Source organism: Mixophyes fleayi, unplaced genomic scaffold, assembly GCF_038048845.1.
Source record: "Mixophyes fleayi isolate aMixFle1 unplaced genomic scaffold, aMixFle1.hap1 Scaffold_4041, whole genome shotgun sequence".
Classification (NCBI taxonomy): Eukaryota; Metazoa; Chordata; class Amphibia; order Anura; family Limnodynastidae; genus Mixophyes; species Mixophyes fleayi.
The window spans coordinates 41-17,201 of NW_027448024.1; the positions used below are offsets into that span (position 1 = coordinate 41).

The 17,161-nt window shown below is 39.2% G+C and overlaps 1 long non-coding RNA gene across 1 annotated transcript; it reads right to left on the reverse strand.

The window, feature by feature from the left end:
• Positions 1-301: 301 nt before the first annotated feature.
• LOC142134154 (uncharacterized) lies at positions 302-9,552 on the reverse strand. The gene is made up of 3 exons (XR_012686989.1): positions 9,477-9,552; positions 7,521-7,579; positions 302-371 (listed from the first exon to the last, which is right to left on the reverse strand). It is a non-coding gene; the product is annotated as an uncharacterized LOC142134154 (long non-coding RNA).
• Positions 9,553-17,161: the final 7,609 nt, after the last annotated feature.

The following is a 17,161-nucleotide window of genomic DNA, read 5'->3' on the forward strand; positions in this document are numbered from 1 at the left end:
TTATTAGTATACTATGTTTCCCCAATTGTAAAGCGCTACGGAATATGTTGGCGCTATATAAATAATTGATGATGATCATGAATTGAGTCGTTAAATGCATGAAACATGACTATTTTTTTAATTCAGACTGCACTGTACAAAGTTCCATATTTGTTCTAAAAACACCAATAGATTGTATATAAATATGCTTCAAATGCTAAGAGTTTGTGGCTATTGTTAGTGAAGAATGTATTTGGGCTTAATTTACAAATTGTGGGTGTAACCTTTATTGCTGCACTTGGGTCACAGGATGTACCCAGGACCACGGATGATCAATTGTCACATCTTTTTTTTTATTTTCAAAGAACACTGGCTGTAGTTACAAGTTGTCACTTTACTAAAAATTAAGACATAGTACAGATTAAATGGTTATTATTTCAGCATGTAAAATGCAACATAAGAATAGTTCTGCACAGAAACATTAGGAATAGTACAGGTACAGAACAAAAGATAATTACAGCAAATACACACACTGGAGATGCATAGCGTTGATACAGATATCAGGAAGGAACAAGATGAGGTCACCATGAGATGAAGGCAGTCTCTTTGTAAGCAGTTAATTTATAGGGGTAAAACATATCAGCTATATTACATATTAATGTAATTAATTAATTTTGCAAATGTCCAGGCTATTCCAAATACATTCATCTTCCCATTCTGCGATATTCATTTGCTAGATAACCTCAGTAACACAGTGACACTTTGACTGGTATATTGAATCACTTTGTCATTTATATCTGCTTAGTTGGACAATATAACATGTGATCATTTATATTCAAACTGTCATAAGGTAGTTGATCTGGGAGTTAAAACATTGAACAATTTTTAATCAAATAATATTCACACTGTTTTAGATGACGCATAAAATGTTCTAATGTGTTATTTTCTATTTTTAAACCCATCATCTTGCCTCATCTACAAGCTGTATTTAAATTTCACAGGAAAGCATTCATTAACGTAGCGACAGATCTATATTAGATGAATCAAGAATTAATCCGTATTTAAGGTGAAAAATAAGAAAGAAAATGACAATTAGGCTGTGGTCAGGTATAAGTCTAAAGTTTTGATATTATATCAAAGATAATATTGTATAAAATTAGTGTTATTTAGAAATGTAATCCCAGGTACAATCAGTGTGAGGCTTTGAGTCAATATGGTAATCCACCTTATAATTGACAGCTATTGTCCTTTTAGCTGGAAGTGTGGAACCAAAGTCGGTCCCATACCTTGGGCTGGGTCACTGGGCCATATGCATTTTTTTTCCTTTAAAATTTTTCTGATCGGCTGCTGAGTCAAGTTTTGCCCCTCAGGTTTAAATTTACCCACCCTCACCTGTGTGGAAAAGTGAGCTATTAGGCAGCAATGTAATGAATCAATGTGGGATATTGTTAGTGAAAATAGATAAAACTTTTTAATATATACCAACACAATCGTAAAAAAAATCAACATCATTAAGCATAAGATAAATAGAGCAAGGGTTTAGATGTCACATATGTTCTACAAAAGGTAAAGCAACATGTTCTGAGATCAGATCAAAACAATTTAAACAAAGGAGTGATCTACATTTATACATCTAAGTATAATCCATATAATGATCCTTCCTTCTGAAAAAGTAACAGTCTTTTGTCCTTGTCTTAATAGGAGCTATTCCAACCTTCCAGCTAGAAGGACAATAGATGTCAGTTATATGATTGATCAACAGTAGCAGTATTGTCTAAATCTGACACACTCATTGTGTCTGGGATTACATATCCATATATATGAAATTTAGAGGGTTAGGGATCTCCCCCTCTATTCCCATTGGCAGAAGATACAAAACTTCACATGAGATAAGGGGAAACCTTAATAGCGATTTGATAAGGGTACAGGATAAAGAGTTGGCAATGGATATGGATAATTATTAAAGGATAATTCCATCTAAAACTGAAAAGGACTAGATTGTCAGGAATGAGTACAGCCAAAATCACGGGACTCTACTCAATTCTACTGAGTGTTTATTCAGACAAGCAGTATGCTGTCTATTGAGAGCAGCACACAAATGAGCGCTATCCCTGGCAAAAACACCTGTACTGTGAGTAGCATGGTAAAAATTAGACTATAAAATAGAATTACTCTTATTGAGGAGCATTTAAGAAAGCTGGAGTATCAGCCCATTGTTCTGATTCTGCTGGTTGTAGTATTTGAGCCTGCAGTTATTGTGAATGCAGACTTCAACACTAGTCAAGGTATAGTATTCAGTGTTTTAGGTGATCTGAAAGTGCACTATTTCTCAAACGAGACAGATAGGAAGGGGATGACAGTAAAAGCCATTCACAAAAATACAATATGTGTGTCAACCACTGTCCATATGTCATTTGTGCCTATATTTCTGTATTAAAGAAAGCCCACGGTCTTGAAAATAAGGCATTCTAAGGGTTGCAAAATCTGTCACCATCTAGTGGGTGGTGCTTGACAAATTAGGGATACTCTTTAACAATTGTATATTCAGTATCATCTCTATGCGGATGATACACAAATGTATCTATCCTCTCCTGATCTTTCACCATCTGTGTTGTCTCACGTTACTGACTGTCTTTCTGCCATTTCATCTTGGATGTCTTCTCACCAACTCAAACTCAATCTTTCAAAAACTGAATTAATAATATTCCCACCCAAAAACAGAAGTTTCCTGCCTGACATTTCAATTTCTGTTGATAACATGACCATAAATCCCACCCCGCAAGCTCGTTGCCTAGGTGTAATCCTTGATTCACAACTGTCATTTATTCCCCACATCAACTCTATATCTAAATCATGTTACATACACCTAAAGAACATTTCCAGAATACGCACATATCTGACACAAGACACCGCAAAAACATTAATTCATGCACTCATCATCTCCCGCATCGACTATTGCAATTCCCTCCTTACTGGTCTTCCCAAAGTCAGACTTGAACCCCTACAATCTATTTTGCATGCAACAGCTAGATTGATTTTCCATATTAACCGTTTTTCCTCTGCTGAGCCTCTCTGTCAGTCTCTACATTGGCTGCCTGTATTTCAACTAATCCAATATAAAATTCTTCTACTAATATAGAAGGCCATCAACAAAATTGCACCGACATACATTTCCTCACTAGTCTCGAAATATCTCCCCACTCGACACCTCCGTTCTGCACAAGATCTACGTCTCTCCTCCAGTCTCATCACATCCTCCCATTCTCGGTTACAGGATTTTTTCCGGGCAGCACCCACTTTGTGGAATTCCCTCCCACGCACAATAAGACTTTCCTCTAGTCTTCAAACCTTCAAGCGTTCACTGAAAACCCACCTCTTCAGACAAGGTTATGGTATTCCTCAACCACCATCTTAATTTCCCTAGATTACCCTATTACCATCCTCTACACAGCTAATGCAAGACAAGAACCCTCTGATCAACATTGCAACACACACAGCCAACTCAATACTTTTACCTTTGCGTTCTAGCTGGTCCATTGTGCAATATGATGTAGCACATGCCCTTGTGTTTCTAACTCCCATTGTCCTATAGATTGTAAGCTTGTGAGCAGGGTTCACTTACCTCTCTGTCTGTATGTATTACCCAGTATTGTTTTATCAATGTTTGTTCCCAATTGTAAAGCGCTACGGAATTTGCTGGCGCTATATAAATAAATGTTGATGATGATGAATATGTGCATGCATGTGCCTAGGTATGTGCACACATGCAAGAATGATATTTTATTTTTGGGGGGGCCAAAATTATTTAATTCAGATGTAAGAGGGGAGGAAGGGTGAGGAAGGGAAGTTAAAGCAGGTACTCTAAGAGAAAAGCGAAAACTGGGCTTTGGACTATACTTATTATTATTATTATTATTATTATTATCATTATTATCATTTATTTATAAGGCGCCACAACGTTTCCGCAGTGCCGTACACAATACAAACAATGAAAAGTACAGGGAATAACAGTACAAAACAATAAACGAGTAGTACCAAGACTTTAGAGGCTCCAGGCAAGGCAAATATATGGAGGTTGGAGCAGAAGAGAAGGTAGAGAGACAGGAGGGAGAAGGGCCCTGCTCATACAAGCTTACATCCTATAGGGGAGGGGAGACAGACGACAGGCACAGAGGGTGTCGGAGGAGGGGAGCAAGTGCTCCCCTCTACTGAGGAGGAGCGAAGAGAGGAGAGAGGCCATGGAGAAATGGTTAGGTGGAAAGCTGGTAGGCTATGCGGAAGAGATGAGTTTTGAGTGCTCGTTTGAAGGAGCACAGGTTGGGGGACAAACGGATGGAACGTGGGAGGTTATTCCAGTGCAGGGGGGCAGCTCGGGAGAAGTCTTGAATTCTGGAGTGGGATGAGGTTATCAGAGTGGAGCAGAGGCGACGGTTATTGGCTGAACGCAGGGACCGGGCAGGAGTGTGTATGGAGAGGAGATTGGAGATATAAGAGGCAGTGGAGTGGGAGAGAGTCTTGTAGGTGAGGGTGAGAAGTTTAAAAAGGATTCTGTAAGGGAAGGGGAGCCAGTGTAGGGCAAGGCAGAGAGGGGAGGCAGAAGAGAAGCGGCGAGAAAGGAAGATAAGCCTCGCAGCTGCATTGAGTATAGAATGAAGGGGGGCGAGGCGAGAGCGGGGGAGGCCGGTGAGGAGAAGGTTTCAGTAGTCCAGCCGGGAAATGATAAGCGCGTGGATAATAGTTTTGGATGCTTCGCGAGATAGGAAGGGCCGGATGCGGGCGATGTTGCGAAGTTGGAAGCGACAGGATTGGGCAAGGGATTGAATGTGGGGGGCAAAAGAGAGAGAGGAGTCGAGGGTGACTCCCAGGCAGCGGAGTTGGGGGACAGAAGAGATAGTGGAGTTGTTGACAGTGATGGAGAGATCCAGGTGGGAAGGGGAATGAGACGGAGGGAAAACAATGAGTTCGGTTTTAGCAATGTTAATTTTGAGAAAGCGTGAGGACATCCAAGAGGAGATGGCTGAGAGGCAGTCAGAAACACGAGAAAGGAGCGGGGGGAGAGATCGGGAGAAGAGATGTAAAGTTGAATATCATCGGCTTATAGGTGATACTGAAGACCGAATGAAGTGATGAGAGCACCAAGGGAGGTAGTGTAGAGTGAGAAGAGTAGAGGGCCAAGAACAGAGCCCTGAGGGACTCCTACAGGGAGGGCGGAGGGTGGGGAGGATGAGCCGGAGATGGAAACAGAGAAAGAGCAGTTGGCGAGGTAAGAGGTGAACCATGTGAGGACAGAGTCAGAGAGACCGAGAGAGCAAAGGGTCTGCAGGATGAGGGGGTGGTCTACGGTGTCAAAGGCTGCGGATAGGTCAAGGAGGATGAGGATGGAGAAGTGACCCCTGGATTTAGCAGAGAGGAGATCATTAGTTACATTGGTGAGGGCGGTTACTTTCAAGGGAGCATCCTTATTAAATTCTAGATGCACTTTATACAGCAACAAAGTGCATTTAGAACAATTACTCCATAGTTTTTTTTAGAGCAATGTAATACAAACACACAAAAGTGACACATGTAATAACTATAGACCTGATAACCTCCTACACATATGTTTAATTTAGATGAGATTAATCTCATTAGCTCTAGATGAGAAATTGAAAATATTGGTGTCCTTAATGTGGTAGTCAGATGGACATTGAAGTGCTGTTTTCCAATAGGCATTTTTCCAGTTGGTTTTGCATTCATGCAAAAGTAATCGCTGAGTGATTTCCTTGTAGCAGTCCCCAGCACTGGGAAGTTGGCATCAGCACTGGGAAGTTGGCATGAACCTGTGAATGTGCTAGGTGAATAAACAAGGCACATTTGTGCAAATAGAAAAGTTATATGTACTCACATGTTTTATTATATTGTAAATTTCATTTGATTAGGCTTTTAATGCTCTTTTAAATGTCAAAAACACACCCCTTCACCTTACATGAACCCAGTGCCTAAATTCATGTGAGGTGCGGTACTGTAGAAGAGGTGATTCAAATCAGAAATCATGGGCCTTATATGGCTCATATGTTCCTGGAATTGATCCTACCATGACAACACTGCAGTAGCACTAGGAGGTGTTTGCATACATCCAACTCTCTCCTCTTTATAGATGCGTCCAAACTGTCATCCTTGTGGTGCTGAATTGTTTCTGTATGTTATGCGATTTGTTCTGTTAATTGTATCCATACATTTATTATTCTACTAGTACCCATGTATTTGTCTACTGTTTTCATGTATGTTTTATCTGTACTACTATGTCAGGTGCTACGGAATCTGTGGCACCATACAAATAAGTGATGATAATAATAATAATAATATATATATCCAGAAGTCAGCAGTTGGAATATTCTTCACTGCAGTTTACGCCATGCCCTAGAATGTCACGTTATTCTCTATTTCCTTCAGTCAGAAAAGTGTGATAATGATCTACCTAATGGGTACAAATTGATGAGCTAAGTAAGTGAAATGTTGCAATAAGATGTATGGATATAAAGCTCTGTGTTTAATGACTTACAGGTATCCCATGATCAGGCATAGGGAAGGGAGCTCTACAATTTGAAGCTTTTTTAAAAATCTTTACCTCCTCATTGGTGCCTCATTTTTCCTTATTTTTGCAACTCTTGCCTCAATGTATCATGATCATCATCACCATTTATTTATATAGTGCCATTAATTCCACAGCGCTGTACAGAGAACTCACATCAGTCCCTGTCCTGTTGGAGCTTACAGTCTAAATTTCCTAACACACACACAGACAGACATAGGGAGAGACTATTTGATAGCAGCCAATTAACCTACTAGTATGTTTTTGGAGTGTGGGAGAAAAACGGAGCACCCGGAGGAAACCCACACAAACATGGGGAGAACATGCAAACTTCACAGAGATAAGGCCATGGTTGGGAATTGAACTCATGACTCCAGTACTGTGAGGCAGAAGTGCTAGCCACTGAACCACCATGTATCCTTTCATCTAACCTACTGGCACAGACCAAGAAGAGCATATATACACAATACTTCAAAGAACATGTTGGCTTAGTGCCAGCTTATCTTGTAAGCCCTAAATGATTATCAATGACATGGTCCACATCCACTAATTTGCATATCTACATCCATACGTAGAAAATGATGCTCAAAGTGTCTCTACAACAATATTTGTATTTAGGGAAAACTTTTCAAGCATCACACCAGGGGCAGATTTAGACTTTTTCTTGGGGGGGGGAGGGGGGGGGCATTTAACAGAGCCCCATCCCCTCAAGCACATTGGTGGATAGTTCCAGCCATTCACCAATCAGAGTTTAGAAACCTGCCAGCGCCATGCAACAAACATTGTGTAATTGGGTGTGAGAATCATTATCAGCTATAGATCAGAAAGTCAGATATATCTGTGATTATTGTGACACATGAAAATTGCAACAGCTCAAAATTGTGAAAAAGGACTTGGAAATATTATGGAAAACATAATATTGTGCTCTACCAATTTCCTATATGCAAAATGTAGCTAAAACATACTGTACCTTGCTGTGCAACAGATCCTGTGATGAGCATCAACATCATGACGTATAGCTCCATGATCCTGAATAAAACACATATTTAGAAAAAATGGCTGAGTCTCTGCTAGTCAACATATTGGCATCTACAATGCTTTTAAGCAATAATATATCTACAGATAGAGAACTTTTTTTGCCTTTCATACGGCAAACTGACCACTCGATGCTTCAAGACGTTGACTATTGAGCTGGTGGTGCAATAACAACTTAACCGGATTTGTCCTCCACACCTCAGAGGCATTTAACAATGCAATTTGGCTAAACAAATGGGCCCTGTTTCAACAACGAACAGAAATCACGATACACTCCATAATTTATGTAAAATTGCTCTGCGCATACTCAGAAATGGACTAGACGCCAGTGAACGCAAGAACATCCAACTAATCTTTGAATGCAAAGGATACTTCTTACAGCCAACTATTTTTTGGATGGAATGGGGTGTGGAAGAGGTCAATGTACAGTAAGGATGAGCAAGTTTAAATAAAATATGGCATGTACCATGCTTGGCATAATCTACTTAATTTCTTTCTCAGTCGTTCTTTTCAAGAGACAAAGAGAGCCTAATCGGGGGTAATTACATTTTAGGTTGAAAAATATTATTGCTATGCTTCCTGGCTCCAGTACACCTCTCTCTTCCCAATCCCCTTCTGCAGTCACTGTTTCCAAAACCAATAAATCCAAGTGAAAGCACATATTGATACATAATCCTGTACCTTCTGCAATCTTTGATTCTCATTTAGGGTTGGATGCATTTGATCATAGGTAGAAAAAGACGTGCGCAAATAAAGCGTAACTGCTTGTTGAGTCGGATGCATGTGACAATGCTCGTTTAATTTTTTTGGACGCATGCTAGCGTAGTGGTTAGCACTTCTGCCTTACAGTACTGGGGTCATGAGTTCAATTCCCGACCATGGACTTATCTGTGAGGAGTTTGTATGATTCCCCCGTGTTTGCGTGGGCTTCCTCCGGGTGCTCCGGTTTCCTCCCACACTCCAAAAACATACTGGTAGGTTAATTGACTGCTAACAAAATTGACCCTATTGTGTGTGTCTGTGTGTGTGTGTGTGTGTGTGTGTGTGTGTGTGTGTTAGGCAATGTAGATTGTAAGCCTCAATGGGGTAGGGACTGATTTGAGTGAGTTCTCTGTACAGCACTGCGGAATTATTGGCGCTTTATAAATAAATGATGATGATGATGACCCACTGTTAATTTCTGCACTCCTCTTCAATTGACTGCTTGAGGCAGCACATGGTGATAAAACATGTATTCCGAATTGTCTCTCAACTTGGGGTACAGTCTGGGTATCTTAGACATATTTAAGGGCTAAGATTCTACTAAATAATTTAAGGCATTAGGAATTAATAAACATATTCCAAACAAATTTGACCATTGTTTAAACATCTAAAGACTTGAAAGATTTCCTGGTGAACATAAGTACACAGTAGGGGATTCCTGTAAAAAATGTCTACACTTTAGATTGGACTTAGGAGACACATTTTCTCTGATTGACATTTACTATCGTAAAGCGGGTACAGGACACAAAAAAGTTGAGAAATCCTGATCTATATTGACAGAAAACTTTCACTGTGTCATGCAAATTTCTATCCACAAGTAAACTGCTACAGACACTAAAAAATTGCTGTCCAATACAAGACATGTGTTTCTAGCTGTAAGAAATAATGCCAGAAAAATGTAAACACCAATAACTATTAAACCGGCACCTGACAAGACTGAACTAATGTATCTAACTCTACAAACCTCCTTATATTTTACCAGAGTTTCTCTAAATGTACAATATCAATATCTGCTGTCATTAGTATACTTTTTAGTTATAATTTAGTGCATAATTGTCTTCTTAAGGCCTAAAACACTTCTAAATGCCATACAGTATTTCTAATGCCATTTGGCTTTGTCTTCTGTTACCTCTTTCTCTCCTTATGTCGATGGTTTAAATACAATTTATTTCGTAGCCTCTTCTGGGTTGTTTTTGCAATCTGCACAGTAGTGTTGTTTAAATACCCTGGACTTTTGTCAGCCTTCCAAATAAAGGTTAAGTGTCGCAACAGAGTTCCCAGAATTATCTAATCAGCTGGCAAAAAAAATAAACTTCTTATGACAGAATGAAACTTAATATTTAATGGGAATAGAGATTTTCACACAATGATTTCTGCAATTGCTTTATATTGGTTATGACGATTTATTTGTGAATTTATCTGCTTTTGTGTGTATTTTTTGCTTATTATGTTCTAGTTTTATTTTTAGTAAAGGATTTTTATTTATGAGTGTGTGTGTGTGTGTGTTTCTTGCACTGTACTTTTTTTTTACAGCTGCATAATTGGTCCCAGCGGGCCCTGGATGCAAGGGCATGTAGGAGTTTGTAGTTCTACAAGTGCCAGCATGCTTTGGCAGTCATGGGTATGCTGGTATGCTGGTACTTGTAGTTCTACAGGGATCATCAAACCCAAACACGTTAGTTATGTCAGGTCCAGTAGTGCACCAGCAAAAAATATATATTTTTAAGTGTTTTAACCATTTATTACCCCACACTCACAGCACACACAGGGCTGTTTTCTTCTAGGAGGGAGGCCTAGTAGATGGTAGCAGCTTTTTCAGGGGAACCCTACACTGTTTGCCTCCATGATTTTGCCGCTACTCCATTAGGCAATGAGCACTAGTAGTACTTTTAGGTGGACACATTTATTTTTATTACAAAAAAATTCATTAACACACCAGGCGTTGATGATGATGATGATGACTACAGTGTCTCTACCGCATGATACGCTTAAAGAGTACAATATGACTTAAATGTATCGCACTTCAGCATATGCATTTTATGGACTATGCAGAGTCGCAGGTATCTTAAGTTAAGTACAGCTCTGCACACTGTGTAAAACTATTATTTTTGTCAGACACAATTTATGTTTACATTTTTGTCATAATTTCAACCAACTTAGCATCAGGCCCAATATACCCAATGAGTGTCAGGCACAAACATAGGTACTCAATATATATGGTATACTTTTGTTTTTATTTATGTTATTTTCATTTGTTTTGTTCACTTAGTTTTTTTTTTAGAACTGTGTAATTATTTTTAATCATTTGCTACTATCTCTTTATTACCCTATCTAATGTAAATTTCCCATATTGTGCAAGCACTGTTGGAATTGATTGTTTAACTAAACAGATGTATAAACTACAACTGGAGTTTCCGAGTTGCGAAACCCAGTTTTGAAATGTCTACTTCATATTTCAGCTGCATTGGGAAATAGTGTGTAAACATTAAAGGCTGTACTGCTGGCACAGACATTAAACTTAATCACAAATTCCTAACTCATCAAGGCTATAACCAGCTTTTCAGCATAGTTACAACGAAAGAAGGATGAAAAGGCATATATTTATTATGTTCAACATTTTCTATATTCAAGCTATATTAGGTAGTGAGAAAAATTTAAAAAATACAAAGGTCCATCTACTTTCACCATTCACAAATTCTAATTGTGTTGATCCTTTTTATAATTTAACCCTTCTGTTCCCTTTATTAATGAGTTTGCTTACCTCTTAACCCTCTGTATTTCTTACAGTGAGTTGCTCAAAACTCTACCACATATACTACATGGCCCAAAGTATGGTGACAGTCATTCTAGCTAGTGTGTTTGGTCATTTCAACTACACCCATTGGTAACAGTGCATAAAATCAAGCATTCAGCCATGCAATCTTCATAGTCTAACATTAGCAGTGGAATACTGAAGAGCTCAGTGACTTTAAACATGGCACTGTCATAGAATGCCCTCGTTCCAAGTCAGTTCATAAAATTTCTGCCCTTCTAGAACTGCCATAGTCAACTGTAAGTGCTGCTATTGTGAAATGGAAATGTCTAGGAGTAACAGCTCAGCCTTGAAGTGGAAGACCACACAACCTCCCAAAACAGAACCGCAGAGTATTAAAGAGCTACAGAGTTCAAACTGTCCTGAAAGCATACATCAGGACAAGAACTGTTCATTGGGAGCTTCATGAACTGGGTTTCCATGGTCAAGAAACCACACACTAGACTCAGATCACCAAGCGCAATGTCAAACTTCAACTGGAGTGGTGTAAAGCACACCGCCACTGGATTCTGGAGCAGTGTAAATCAGAGATGTTCAGGCTCGGTTCCCCGAGAACCGAACAAACCCGAACTTAGCAGATCCAAGTACCGAGCCGATTCGGCTCGATACTTTCGCGTGCCCTCAGAATTGAAAACGGGGAAAAACGTAATTGTTAAGTCGTCGGATCACGCGAGTTTTGGATTCTATAAGTACCGCCGTCCACGGCGATCCAGCGCCATTTCACACAGGGACACAGAAGGGGTAGCACAGTTCTTGGCAGTCTCTAGAGCAGTTGGGCAGTGACATAGGTAGAAAAGAAAGAGGAAGGGTAGCAGAGTTCTTCAAAATATCCAGTGACATTCAGGAGAGCTCCATTGCTCCATTGCTAATTGTCATTGCTGAAATAGAATTAATAGGTCTGGCAGGCTTGGTCTTTTAAATCTGCAGTCACATTGTACTGTGTTATATAGGTAGCACACAAAGAGGAGAGCTCCATTGCTCCATTAATAATTGTAATTGCTGAAATAGAAATACTAGGGTTGGCAGGCTTGGTCTTCTGAATTTGCAATCAAATTGTACAGTATTATCAAAATAGATTCACAGCAGTACACAGAAGAGCAGGAGCACCAAGCAGCTACTGGCAACATTTAGGATTATAGTATTCCCTCTACATCATCTAGTAAAGTCTATGTTAAAGTGCATAGTGTTTGTAAGTCAGGGAAACAAAATTGTAAAAATTCACCTTTAACCTTGGTCAAGAAAAGACCTGTAATCCAGGCAAAGTTATCTGCAGAAAAAAATAAAATTGTCAACATGCCAAGGAAAGAATGAGGCCTTCGCCTTTCTCTATGAATGCGAGTTCTGCAAATGTCACTTAGGGCATCTTCTTGTATGGTCAGTCATTACCAAGCAAGACCTTATCATTCGGACTCCAAAAAGTGGCGTCCAAATACTTTTACCTGTAAAAGTCGAGCTGAAAGAAAACAGTAAGGCATTAGAGGAAAATGTATGTTCAGATTCAGAAATGACACAAATCCCTGAGGAGAGTCCATCCACGAGTGCTATGTGTGATCCTGACCTTTCTGATAGTGCACCCATAAAGAAGGCCCCTTTCAGCATTTCTGCAGATGTGTGCATGAACAGCCTCTTGCTTAGGATGGTGGCAGGGCAAAATAAATTGTTCTTGCAGCTGCTGCAATTTCCTACATGCTGTTGCAGAATGCCGAAAATGTCCCGAAATTTTTCGGGCCACAGACAGCATCTCCTGCATGTCCCTGTCATTTTTCAAAAAGCTCTGTACCACCAAGTAGATTGTGTGAGCAAAACAGGGAATGTGATGGATTTCACTCAGATGTATGATGTGGTTTGAAGGTGGTGTAATGACTGTAAGAATGGTGAGCTGTGTGTAAATAGGATGGGGGCTTTGTGTATATTTAGCTGATAGCATATAAGAATATTTAAAAATTTGCCTGGTTCCTAAATTTGTCATGACCTTCTTATGTCATATGAAGTTGTCAAGGGAAGAACTGACTAACTTATATAAAAAGGTGATATAAAAATTATATTAAAATAATCATTGGTTCGTTTGTCTGTCCAGTTATGCATTTGGACACCCCTGCACCGATTGGGATGAAACCAACACGAGGTGGTCCAGTTGGATCATGGGCAGGTTTTAGGAGGATTAGATCTCTCTACACATTTATTTAATTGTATTTCCAAGGCACGTTTATATTTAAAAAAAAATCATGAATAGCCACACCCCAAATAGCCTCAAGCTTTCCAGTAGGAAAAGGGGCGCTCAAATAGTTCTCTGAGTTTGCTTTGACCTACCCTGCTATGCAAGTTTAAATGAATGTAGGGTCTGTGATTTGGATTTTGATGTTTTATTAGGTGTCCATCATGCATATTTTCCATAGCATCTGCTGGCCTGTAAATCTATGCACAGGTTTAGCATGAATCATGACAGACATAAATTCTTGCACACATAAAGAATTATTGTAAATCTGTACATTTGTTAATGAGATTAAAATTCTAATTAATTTAAACTAAATGCAGCTTTTGTATGAGCATAATACATCAATACCTGCTGTGATTATGTTTGATTTCCTGCAGATTTTAGTCTAAGGCACCAGAGTTCACCAGCTATGTGTTAAAATAATAAATAATGGTGTTACTATGCGCTGTTCATGCTAACAATTGTAACAGAACAAAGAAATATGGAGAAGGAAACTAGTGGTAGTGGTGAGTGGTGGCCCTGTCACATTATCAGTAGCAGTGAACTATAGGTAGAGAACCTGCGCTAAACACAGATACATGGAAAGCAATGTGTTTGTAATGTGGCAAATATGCCTCCTTGCCATAGTTCCCCTATGAGGGATCTAATAGGAACACAGTTAGTCTGCAGCAGCAGGCTGCAGACAGGGTTAAGTTTTCCCTTGGTTCCTCTTTTAGCACTTACACACACAGGTGTTCCACGTTGGTGTAATTGGCTTTGCTTTGCTGTGATTTGTTGCAGTGCTTGGGTGGAGGATAAAGGCACTGTCTTTATGTGTGGGTGGGACCACCGATGCCAGTAAGTGGCCGGCTTGCAGACAGGAAAGTTATGTATAGCCAGATATAGGTGGCGGGGATTTTTGTGTACTGTTACTGGATATGATTGCTGAACCAGCGTTGGAACTGTTTACCATCCTGACAACTGCTAATAAACAGTTAAATGGTTTAGCATACCTGTGTTGGATTCCTGTGATTGCTGTACTTTCTCACAGTACAAATGGTGGTAATTTCAGATATTTAAAAAACCATGTTTAATACTGATAGTGAAGCAAAAAAATGCAAAAACCACAGATAGAGTCTGTAACAGTGGATAATAAAACAATATAAAGGTTCCTGTATAGCTCAAAAACCTTCTGCAAAACAACTATCTCCTGAAGATAAGTCTAACCTGATCATGCCAGGTGTCAATAAGCAGAGTCTTGTATAGATATCTATATTTGTATAAACAATGCAGAGATGGATTGGGCGCCTGCACTTCACTATACTTACGGTTGGTATTGGGGGCTGAGATCCTCAAAATCCAAATCCTGATGAGTAGAAGGATTTTCAATCGGGCTGTGGTATACAGAGAGTGAAAAAGAGTTCCTTTGTGATGTAGCAGCACCTTGGAATGCACACTACTTCCTGTTTCCTGTCCGATATAAATGAGGTCTCGACCGGTTTCGCCATTTGTGACTTTTCAAGGGATGTCTGGGTAAAGCACTGGGGATCCCTTCTTATATAGCTCATTGGTCAAGTCTGATTAGTCATCAAGTTTCGCTATATGTAACTGATGGTGAAAACATCTTAATGCATGTCCTTTGGTGAAGTGAATATTCGATCAGTAGTTATGTACAATTGAAGTATGATAACTAAAGGAACGTAAATGGGTGAATATAAGGAATACAGAATAAAGAAGATATGGTATAATTTAAGATAAGTATAAATTGATGAAAATGATAAATTAAAAACAAATAAATTAAATAAGAATAATTCAAATGCAGATAAATTAAATAAAAAAATGATATAGAAATAGAAGGTTAATAGATAAAGAATATCAGGACATAGCTTATATATGGGTTGAAAGAAAATGGATGCAAAATTGCGTTGAGATGTAAATATCCTTGCTTATACAGAGGATAAACACCGAAATCACAACATAGGGATTATTTGGGTGCACAGATACAGAATGGTTATGAATATCTAAAACAAATGATTTTACTCCACAAAGGTATATATATATATATGTATATATATATATATATATATATATATATATATATATATATATATATATTATATATATATATATATATATATATATATATATATATACACACATCCATACATAATAATAATGGTGGGATATGGCGATTTTTACCAATGACAATGTGTGTTTCCACAATACTTAAATGGCTAGGTTACTGCGTAAGTCCCATGCTCTAATTGTAACAACAGTTGTAAATATTGTAGTAGGGGTAGATGTTACATTAACATTATTATTCTATGGGAGCGCTTACGGTCATAGACCATACACAGGGATTGGACAGCATTTCACATTTTCTTCTTCAAGACCCAGATATGAAACCTGAACAAACACAATTCATTCTGGATAGTGTACAGTTTATACTTAACCACAATTATTTTTGGTTTCAAGAAACGTTCCAACTTCAAATAAGAGGCACAGCCATGGGGACCATATTCGCACCTACCTATGCTAATCTCTTTATGAGTAAATGGGAGATCGACAACATCTGGTCCCACCCTGAAGCAGGGGCAAACTCTGGTCCTCTGGCGACGCTACATTGATGATATCATCTTCATATGGAAGGGTGACGAATCTTCACTAGAAATCTTCTTTGCAGAACTTAACCATAATTCACACAACCTTTCAGTGCTGGGCCTTTATTTCTGGGTATATTACTAGCTCTTTTGCTGGACACTATTGTGGGTATATATTTTGTGGATTTACTCTATTTCTCTTGTGTTCCATTTAACTGGGCATTTCTATTGGGCATATTATTCACTGCTGACAATTTTCAAACAGTGAACTGGGCAGCATGCTGGCTTAGTGGTTAACACTTCTGCTGCACAGCACTGGGGTCATGAGTTTGATTCCTGACCATGGCCTTATATGTGCAGAGTTTGTATGTTCTCCTTGTGCTTGTGTGGGTTTCTACCTGGTGTTCTGGTTTCCTATCACACTCCAAAAACATACTAGCAGGTTAAATGGCTACTATTAAATTTACCCTTAGTCTTTCTCGGTGTGCGTGTGTGAATTTTAGGGAATTTAGACTGTGAGCTTCAATGGGGCAGGGACTGATGTGTGTTCTCTGTACAGCGCTGCGGTATTAGTGGTACTATATAAATAAATAGATGATGATGATGATGATGGTGATGAGCCACACTTTTAGATGCATCTGCTCAGCAGCAAAGTGACTCAGGTAATTGTATTGAAGTTAAGGAAATTGTCTTGACCTAAATACATTGTCTATTGTTACTTTAAGCAACAAATTATATAATCTAAGCAGAGAATATATTCCGTTTTTATAATACATTTGTCACGGGCACTAGGAGTCTTTACCCAGGGATCACCAGGTGGTAGGCTTACCAGAGCAATGTAGATGGTAATAGGGTACTCTGGTAGCAGGGTGATCACGGAACAGGAATTGGTAGATGATGAGATGCTCAGGAAAGTCTATGACTAGCAGCACTGGTAATATGGAGGTAATAATACACGAGGAACTGTATGGACAAGGGCATGTGAAGGTAGTCAGTGGTCTGCGATAGCAAGTTGTACCACTGCTATAGTGAGGAGGAATGTCCAACAGAAACGAGGAGGTGATGAGAGTCAGCGGTCTGCGGATAGCAAGTGGTACCGCTGTCTGAGTGAAGGAATGGAATCCAAGTGGAGGTATCCGGGTAGTCAGTGGTCTGCGATAGCAAGTTGTACCACTGCTATGTGAGAGGATACTGGAACAGGTGATACA